Below are 10,087 nucleotides of genomic sequence, written 5' to 3'. Positions count from 1 at the left end.
ACAAAATTGAGATGCTCCAATCCAAAATTGAGCAAGAACGCCACCACCCCCGCCGCCAGCCACCCAGTTAATACCCCAGAGTGCCTGCCTTTCTCCTTCTCTCCGATCTTAGCTCATGAAGTTGAAAAGATCATTTAAAATCTCAAACCATCCAAATGTCAGGGTGATCTTTGCCCAGCTGCAATCATTCAGGAAGGTGCTAAGGAGCTGGCTCCCTTCATCTCAGCGCTAATTAACTCCTCCTTCAAGACCAATACGGTACCTAACAATCTCAAGGAAGCCTGGGTCATGCCCCTCCTAAAAAAACTGAACCCAGACCCTAATATTCCTACAAACTACAGGCCCATCACCACCGTCCCATACATCCTAAAGATCCTAGACAGAGTGGCCTACCTCCAAATTCAGAAACACTTGGAGGACCACAACCTGTTAGGTCTTAGACAATTTAGCTTCAGGCCCAGACATGGAATGGAAACAGCCCTCCTGGATCTCAAATTCTAAATGGACGAGGCTAAGGACAACGGTAAGCTTGCCATGCTCCTGCTGTTAGACCTCTCGGTGGCCTTCGATCTTGTTGATCACCAGATCCTCACTGATCACCTGTCTACAGCAGCCGCCTTCTCCAGCAATGACTCTGCCTGTATTCAATCCTTCCTGTCCAACCGCACTACCAGCGTCGTTTGCACCCTCTGCCTCTGCGGATCCGATTCCAATCCATTGTGGTGTGCCACAAGGCTTGTGCATTTCTCCAACGCTTTACAACATCTTCACCAAGCTCCTCTTTGACCGTCTTGACAATCTCAGAGTCACATACACCAACTATGCTGATGACACCCAGGTTCTCATCAACCTCTCGGGGAGCTATGACGATGATTGTAAAAGAATAAACAAGAGCTACCTGGAAATTCAAGCGTGGATGGCAGATCACTGCCTCTGCCTTAACGCTGAAAAAATGGAGCTCATGATCGTAGGCTCCCAAACCCGCCTGAACAAACTAGACCCCCGTTATGTGTCCATCAACATCGATGGGATCCCAATCAAAGTGGCCAAAGAGGTCAAAACTCTGGGAGTATACTTAGACTCCACACTGTCCCTCAAAAAGCAGGTGAACTCAACTGCGTCCTCCACGGCCTACACTAACAAACTAATCAACGCCTGTAAGCAATTCCTCTTGCGTAGTAGCTGCATCACACTAGCCAGGGCTCTAGCGTTATGGAAGATCGACTACTGCAACACCCTCTACCTAGTCACGTCCGAAGGGAACCTCAACAAACTCCAGGTCCTTCAAAATAACTTCTTAAGAGCAGTGCTAAGTATACCAAGATCCATGCACATCACTAGTTTCAGGCAGGACGCCCACTGGCTCCCGTTTCGGGACAGATTCACCCTCCGCATGCTTGTCATCACCCATAAGTCTCTCTCAAACACTGCCCCCAAATACTTAGCACATATATTCAACATATGCCAGACATCCAGACCCACAAGAGTCTCTATTCGCACTGATTAGCCGTGCCAGGATTCCTACTGAAAAGAGCAGGGGGAGCGAGCTTCCCAGTCATAGCTGCCAAACAGTGGAATACCCTTCCCCTCAGCCTCAGATCGGAACCCCCATTCTGGACCTTTAGAGCCAAAGTAAAGAGCTGGCTCTTCGGGAAGCCCCAACAGGACTGATTCTACCTTGCAACACTCCTGTCTATGCAATTATGCTGTATCTTGTCTCTGTATATTCTGCCTGCAAATCTGCCTATATTTCCTGTAAAAGTGCCTGTATTTCCTATAAAATGATCTGTCTCTACTGTAAAATTACTGTACTACTGCTGATCTTCGTGTCAAAATTCTGTAACCTCTGTACAAGCTTTAAGCGCCCAGTTACCTAAGGGTTCAGTGCGCGGAACAAACAAAGAAACTAAACTAAACTTATGCACCCTCGGCTCATAAGTCAGGTGTGGGCCCATAACACCTGTTGAAGTCCTCCTCAGCTGGGATGTAATACTTCATTTAAATGCAGAGCCCTGTGGTTGTCCTTGGTGATCATCAGTCGTGGGCAATGCTAATCTGAGTACTTCATGGTGTGCTATTGATGCCACAATGGCACACTTGTGAGTTGTATGCCCACCTGGCAGCATATAGTTTTTCAGGCCCTTGTATTCCCCTCTGCAAGTCATCATCAGACAGTAATGTATTCATGTAGCAAAAATGCCAAGAGGTAAGAGTGTAATTGATCACCTGAGCCATGGAGGAGACTGTATTTTCACAACCAGGCTCAGAAAGGGTTAAGGACAGGTAGAACCGACTGCCTTTTGAGGAAATTGAGGGATGCATTTGTATTATGGTGCGTCTGATAGGCCAGTATAGCTGGGGCATTGTCTGACACATTTAGTGCAGAGTCGGTGAAGCTGCTAAGATGGCTCAGGGGGTTAAACGCTTGTCACTGTGATCTGTGTTTAGACTACAGGTCGCAGGTTTGAATCCTGACAAGGCCAACTCTGCTTTTCATCTTTCTGAGGTTGATAAATGAGTACCAATTTCGATTGGGGAATAATAGTAATGTATGTAAAAAGGTTTCATGTAAACTGCTATATAAAAAACGTATTATTATTTTTTTAGTTTTTTTTATTATGACTTAAAATGGTTTACGACATTGAAAACCTTCAGTCAAAATGAACGCGCATTGCACACAGCTAAACATTTAAAACTTCATAAGACTAAATGAAACTCACAATAAAACATGTCTTGAAACCTATATCAACATTGACATGCGCGTGCAGTTACAAATGTTTTAATGAATAGGCCTAGTTTCTCCAGAGCTCTTCTTCTGATCTCCTATTATTTAACGGCACCTGTTCTCTACAGTCTCTTTCCTGCATTTTTAGAGCCTTTTTGACCTATTCTTCTTCCTGATTCCTTGCTCCAGACACTTCCCATTTTGCAGCAATTGCTAACAGGAATTTTGCCAGTGCCAATATAATATGGGTTTTATCTGCTTCAATTAGAATCAGCCACCATGCATTTGCTGACCGTGATCTATGCTTTGTGATAATGGGTCCCATTTCTTTCATTCTTTCCCTATGCAACACAGGCCAGCTGATAACTAGATGTTTTAATGAGTCTGACTCATCAGGTTGTTGACACAGTCTGCATGTGACCCACCTTTCACAACCTTGAGGACTGTCTTGGGATATTCTTAGGCAATAGTCCTCAAAAGTCTCTTTACCTCTTCCTAAGGGTGTCTGAGCACTTGCTTTACAGTCCCAGTAATTCTTCTCAGTCTTACACCGTTCTGAAGATTACATCCAAACAGCTCTTGTTGTCTAATCTCCTCTTTAATCCTATTTGGATTATCACTGTGATGAGGGAGACTCCTCCTGATGCACTCCTGATTCTTGAATCCTGGAATATGCCTACCATGACGAGGGAGGTTACTCCTGAGATTCTCTTGGCTTTTAGCTCTCTGATTATCACTACTGTGACAAGGGAGATTACTCCCCAGTTTCTCTTTATTCTGAGTATCACTACTGTGACAAGGGAGATGACTCATGAGCTTCTCTTGAATCTGAGTATCACTACTTTGATGAGGGAGATGACTCATGAGCTTCTCTTGAATCTGAGTATCACTACTGTGGCAAGTGAGATTTTTCCAGAGTTTCTCTTGACTCCTGATTCTCTTGTGATCACCACTGTGATGAGGTAGATAACTCCTGAGTTTCTCTTGACTCTGAGTATTACTACTGTGATGAGGGAGATGACTCATGAGCTTCTCCTGAATCTGAGTATCACTACTGTGGCATGGGAGATTTTTCCAGAGTTTCTCTTGACTCCTGATTCTCTTGGGATCACTACTGTGATGAGGGGGATGACTCCTGAGTTTCTCTTAAATCGATGAGGGAGATTACTCCTGAGCTTCTCTTGATACTTGGTTCTCTGAATATCACTACTGTGATGAGGGAGATTACTCCTGAGTTTCTCTTGATTCTGAGTATCACTACTGCGATGAGGTGGTTGACTCCTGAGTTTCTCTTGACTCTGAGTATCACTACTGTGGCAAGGGAGATTTTTCCAGAGTTTCTCTTGACTCCTGATTCTCTTGTGATCACCACTGTGATGAGGTAGATAACTCCTGAGTTTCTCTTGACTCTGAGTATTACTACTGTGATGAGGGAGATTACTCATGAGCTTCTCCTGAATCTGAGTATCACTACTGTGGCATGGGAGATTTTTCCAGAGTTTCTCTTGACTCCTGATTCTCTTGGGATCACTACTGTGATGAGGGGGATGACTCCTGAGTTTCTCTTAAATCGATGAGGGAGATTACTCCTGAGCTTCTCTTGATACTTGGTTCTCTGAATATCACTACTGTGATGAGGGAGATTACTCCTGAGTTTCTCTTGATTCTGAGTATCACTACTGCGATGAGGTGGTTGACTCCTGAGTTTCTCTTGACTCTGAGTATCACTACTGTGGCAAGGGAGATTTTTCCAGAGTTTCTCTTGACTCCTGATTCTCTTGGGATCACTACTGTGATGAGGGAGATTACCCCCGAGTTTCTCTTGATTCTTCGATCTCTGGGTATCACTACTGCGAAGAGGGAGATTACTCCCATGTTTCTCTTGATTCTATGTACCACTACTGTGATGAGGGAGATCACCACAAGCTTCTCTGGAATCTGTATTTAACTTGAACCTATATCAGGTCTCGCGCTGTTCCTGTTACCTAGATTGTTTCGGGACTGCATCGCTGGTTCTTTCTGGAAGTTAGACTCAAATCACTTCAGCGTCTCCTCATTTCTTCATCGCTACGTCCTTACAGCTCTGCAGAGACTTAGACGACATGGCTCTGGCACAGTTGCAAGACCACATGGTTCACCTTAGAAATGCGAGGGTTACCCAATGTGGTGCACTTAGAAATGTGAGGGTTAGCCTGTGTGTTGAACTTAGAAGGAACCTTGGGGGCCAATGTGTTGCATTTCGAAATGTGAGGGTTAGCCAATGTGGTGTACCTAAAAATGTGAGGATTACCCAATGTAGTGCACTTAGAAATGCAAGGGTTAGCCAATGTGTTGCACTTAGAAATGTGAGTGTTATTGGCACAGTGTTGCACTTAGAAGGAACTTTGGGTTAGCCACTGTGGTGTGGTGCACTTAAAAATGAAAGGTTTAGCCAATGTGTTGCACTAAGAAGGAACCTTGGGGGCAGCCAATGCGTTGCATTTGGAAATGTGAGGGTTATCCAATGTGTTGCACTTAGAAATGCAAGGGTTAACCAATGCGGGGCACTTAGAAATGGGAGGGTTAGCCAATGTTTTCCACTTAGAAATGCAAGGGCTAGCCAATGTATTGCACTTAGAAACGTGAGGGTTAGCCAATGTGTTGCACTTAGAAGGAACGTTGGAGGTGGCCAATGCGTTGCACTTAGAAGGAACCTTGAGGGTGGCCAACGTGCTGCATGTAGAAATGTGAGGATTACCCAATGTAGTGCACTTAGAAATGCAAGGGTTAGCCAATGTGTTGCACTTAGAAATCTGAGGGGTAGTTTATGTGTTGCACTTACAAATGTGGAGGTTAGCCAAAGTAGTGCACTTAGACATGCAAGCGTTAGCCATACTAGTTTGTGCGCCTAGAGGACTCTCTCACATGACAGCCTGATCAAACCGTGGCGTTGATAAACAAAGCTCCATTCAAGCCTCAAGGTACTTGAAACGCAGCACTCCGGTGGACATCTGCCGCAGGCATGGCTATGCACATGCACGCATCAGAATGCAGCAACGACCTATGACAAAATTTGGTCTAGCTGGGCAAATAACATTATTAAAAAAACAGATTCACTAGCAAAATAATAAAAGCTGGGTGAACGCAACTAGTTTTGTTGCTCCTCTACTCTTTAGGTGGACAAAATGAAGCACAGAGTTGTTCCTGTGAAGCTGAAAACAGGAAAGAATAAATGTTATTTACATAAATGCTAGTAAATATTCAACTATATGTGGTAGGACGCCCCCTTTCATTGTTACAATTGTATATAGCTCACAGTCCTTCCACTCTTTGAGCTGTCCCTCCATATACCCCGAATGCAGGTCAGGAGCTGGAAGAGGCTGAGAACTTTATTTGAACACTACTTCTTTTGTTGTTGACATCCCTACACAGTATTTAGCTTTAGCCGTGAGGGCAAGTACAGGTTTTGGACACAGACAGACTTTTAAGTTGAATTTACGGACTCAGACTATCCTTAGTTTCTTTTGGTAGGGAAATCCCACCTTAGCATAGGGCAAGTTAGGACTTCGCACCATCCTGACATTTAAGTCAATAAATACATTTTGTTTGAACTTTGAATCTGTTGTCTGCGTCTTGCTTCATGATGCCTTCACACCACCCTCCTCCTTCATGTTGGCTTCCTCCAAATGCCATTTTATGGGTGTTCTTTCATCCTTCTCAACCTTCTTCTCCCTCGGCCTTCCACCACCTGATCTTACTCTTGTCTACGCTGCCTGCCTCCCTTTGTTCTCTCCTACTAACCTCTACCTCCATCTCAGCCCCCTGCTTCCTTCAATTATGTGTGTCCATCCCAGCCATGCCAGCCTCATCCTTCCTTCTCCTCTGTGCCTATACTTCTGCTTCCTCCTTCCCACTCCTCCATACTCCATTTCACTTCACCACCTTCTCTATTGTTGAATCTCTGACTTACTTCCTGAACACCCACAGAGTTTTATCCGGTGTTAACCCCTCGCTTGGTTCAATTATCTCTAGGGGTGCTTACACTTGCGTTTGATCATTTGGCTAGCATGCAGCTTGGTTTGGCGGGGCTCGGGGGATTCAATTCACCTTTGCAATCAGGAGATGTGACACTGCACAGCTTCATGACCCCCTGGTAAAGGTGAAGGCAGCGGTTGTGTATATGTTGGGTAAACATCCCCTGTACTGTCCTGGGCTGGGGAGGGTTGGTCTGTACCAATGTACCTTTTCCAGTCCTAACATCAGAGGGGGGTTGGTGGTACTCAGCAACCCCCATCACCTCCCTCCAGACTACTCCAGGCACACACACAGGTACTTTGTCTCACAGTGCAGTCAGGGATTCCAAGCATTTTGCACAGTTTTGCAAATTCTAATGTTTTATTTTAGCAAGAACCTTAAATGTAGCATAATGTAAAGTTGTCACATATGGTGCTCTTCTGAAATTTTTGCTGTCTTTGCTGCACATGGCTCTGCAAAGAAAGGGGTAGTTGTCCTGAGTGCTTTTCTGTTTCTGTTTTTCACACTTAGCAGTATGTTATCCGAAGGGGAGAGCCCAAGATCTGATAAGTTAAAGACCTTTGTGTCTGGGTTCATGGCTGATGCGGGGAGGAGTTACAGAGCTAAAAAGGAAAGCTTAGTCATAGCTTGATTAATGTTGGTTTGGTAACTGACATGCTCCGCAAGCGGTGTGTGGAGGTTTTGTGTAGGGTAAGGTGATAGGGGGATTTAGAGGGGAGTATGTTAGTCTGGGAAATATGGGGTTAGACAAAGTAAGGGGCACATGTAGAGGGGACGAGACATTTGGCATCATTTGGGATCAAGTTGATTGGTGACTTCCGGGGAGTGGAGTAGGGTAGTTTGATGGAGGCTTGTGGAAGTATTCATTCGAGGCCTCCTCAGTGCTTTGACGTCATACTCAGATGAGTTTGTTTAGCAGTAGTCGTAGTCAGTTATGTTTTTGTTGGTTCCTGCTATGTTCAAACAATTTATGATGCACCATCTATTGTGATTATAATGATGCAGAGGGGGTTGTGGGTTGTTGAGGTTTCGGGGCTGGCCTTGTGATGCTGTCAATTGCAATGATTTTGGTGCTTGTCTCATGCTGGTGTTAGAGAAAACCCCAGGTTCTTAGTTGCTTCCTAATATTCAGGTGGTCTTTGTCAGTGAGCAGGGGTTTTAGAATAGAGTTCTAGGAATTGGGTGCTAGGATGGTGGAGGAAGGACCTGGATGCTGTTGCTCATTAAAGCTTGGCACTGTTACTAGTGCATCATGGCAGCATTTAAATGTTCTCAACAGTAGACAGCATCTGAATTTTCTTTTGATGGATTCAGACCCACCGCCAAGGGAGACACAATGGGCAATGCATAGAGCTTTGCAATGAATACTTCCTTTGATCAGGACCCAGTGTAGTGTCCCTCTTGCTAAGATGCCCAAGGTCTGGGAGAAGACCTGCTCTAGATTCAGAAAAACTCAGTCTACGACACAGCTGCTGTGAATCCAGAGAATTTTCCAAGGACTCTGAGAGGTGTTTTGCGGAAACTGAGAGAGCCTATATTAAGAACTTCAGAGGGAAAAGCTGGGAAGCTGAAAATCTGGGAGAGGTCTTCAGGGGATAGTAAAAGCAGGAAGACAAAGGAAGGGTTAGTCTGTGACCCTTTTAAGGATATCCTTGTTTATTATGTTGTATTCGACTATGGTGGGACTTTTGAGATTATGTTTTCAGGAGCTCTTTTGTTGGTTACCCCTTTTAACACTTTGGTTATAGATTAGGGTAGCTGGGAGGCTAATGACTTGTTTAATGTAGGTGTTGGAACTTTCTGTTGGCCATCTCGTTGGACATTTACTTTGTAGACTGGGGTGTCCCAAGAAGGGGAAAGGACTTATAAGGACAAAGTTTGAGTTTATGTTTTGGACATTGACCTATGATGGGATTGATCAATTGGAGGGAATCCCACTTTTGGTTGACCCATCCCTGACACTGTTTGCCGTAGAAAGAACCCTATTGTTTATGCATCTTTCCCTCGATTTAGTAGGTGTATGGTCCAACTCCTTCCCCAGAAAAGGATAAGTAAACCTAATACTGTTATACTTGCTAACATTGTGTTTAGTCTGTCATTGCTCGGACTTGAAATAGATCAAACACATCGGTGTAGAGGTGGTGGATTCTGTTTATGCAATTGGCAGCCAATAAGGAGACGGAGTGGCTTGTTACACATCAAATGATATCACATTACCTTGAAATCTATTTAGGTTATGTGACAAAGTCCCTTTCCCAGTTCTGATCAGCCTCCCTTAGTCCCTTTGCTTGGCGGGGGATAGTCACAGGAGGCACTTGTATGCCCTGCCCTAGATGAAAAAGGCTAAAGGTCACGCTCGCCCATACCAGGAACAGCCTCAGATGAGAACAGTGATGCAGACCCACTGGCTGATCATTGCAGTTTTGAAGATCAGGTCTAGTGGAACCTCAGAGAAATACAGCTTCAAGGTTGGCACCTGCGTTGTATATACTTATATATATTTTTTTCTTACTGTTTTACTCTGTTTTCTCCTCCTCTCCCTTCCCCCTTATCCCTCTCTCTTCCCACCCTCCTTTACATTTTCTATGCACTTACTCTATCAGAAGTGTCCCTGGACCTAGTATGAAAGCAACAAATGTTTGTCTCCCCCCCCCCTCTCTTAATCCCCCCCAGCACTATCTGAAATGTCGTCAGGCCTAGTACGATAGTTGCTTGTTTTGTCCCTCTCCCTCCTTTCTCCACCCCCCCTCTCTCACCTCTTGTTAATCTCGGGCTTCACCAGAAATGTCGTCATGCCTAGTACGTTAGTCGCCTGTCTGTTTCCAATTTCCTTCCTATCTGTGTTTTAGCTCTTGCACTATCTGAAATGTCGTCAGGCCAAGTACAATAGTTAATTTCACATTCTTGTTATTCATGGCCTGTAAGAAAGTCATGGGGTCATTCCGAGTTTGGAGGCAGCCATGGTGCTATTAGCACCATGGCTGCCTCCAAACCCAGGTCCGGTTAGGCGAAATGGGGACTTGCCGGGACATTCCGACCTATGCGGACCCGGTAAGTCCCCATTCCAAATACCATTCCCCATTCCCATTTGAGCCCCCATAGGGCCCAATGGGTACGGGGAAGGCGCCAATAACGGGCCCGCAAATTGCGGGCCTGTTATTAGCTCCAAGGTTCCTTAACGTGTCCCGCTAAGAACGACTGGTCAGACCAGCCGTTCCTGGTGGGACCCGCTAAGGTACCTCGCAATAGGTAACCCCTTACTGCCCAACTCGGAATGACCCCATTTTCCCTTGTTCCCTCACTCGCCGTGAAGCGCTTTCAAACACATTATGTCTAGGCGCTATATAA

The sequence above is a fragment of the Ambystoma mexicanum genome, chromosome 11 (genome assembly GCF_040938575.1).
Source record: "Ambystoma mexicanum isolate Mex_15411 chromosome 11, UKY_AmexF1_1, whole genome shotgun sequence".
Lineage (NCBI taxonomy): Eukaryota > Metazoa > Chordata > Amphibia > Caudata > Ambystomatidae > Ambystoma > Ambystoma mexicanum.
The sequence above is the reverse complement of the archived record's forward strand: the minus strand, read 5'-3'. Positions refer to the sequence as shown.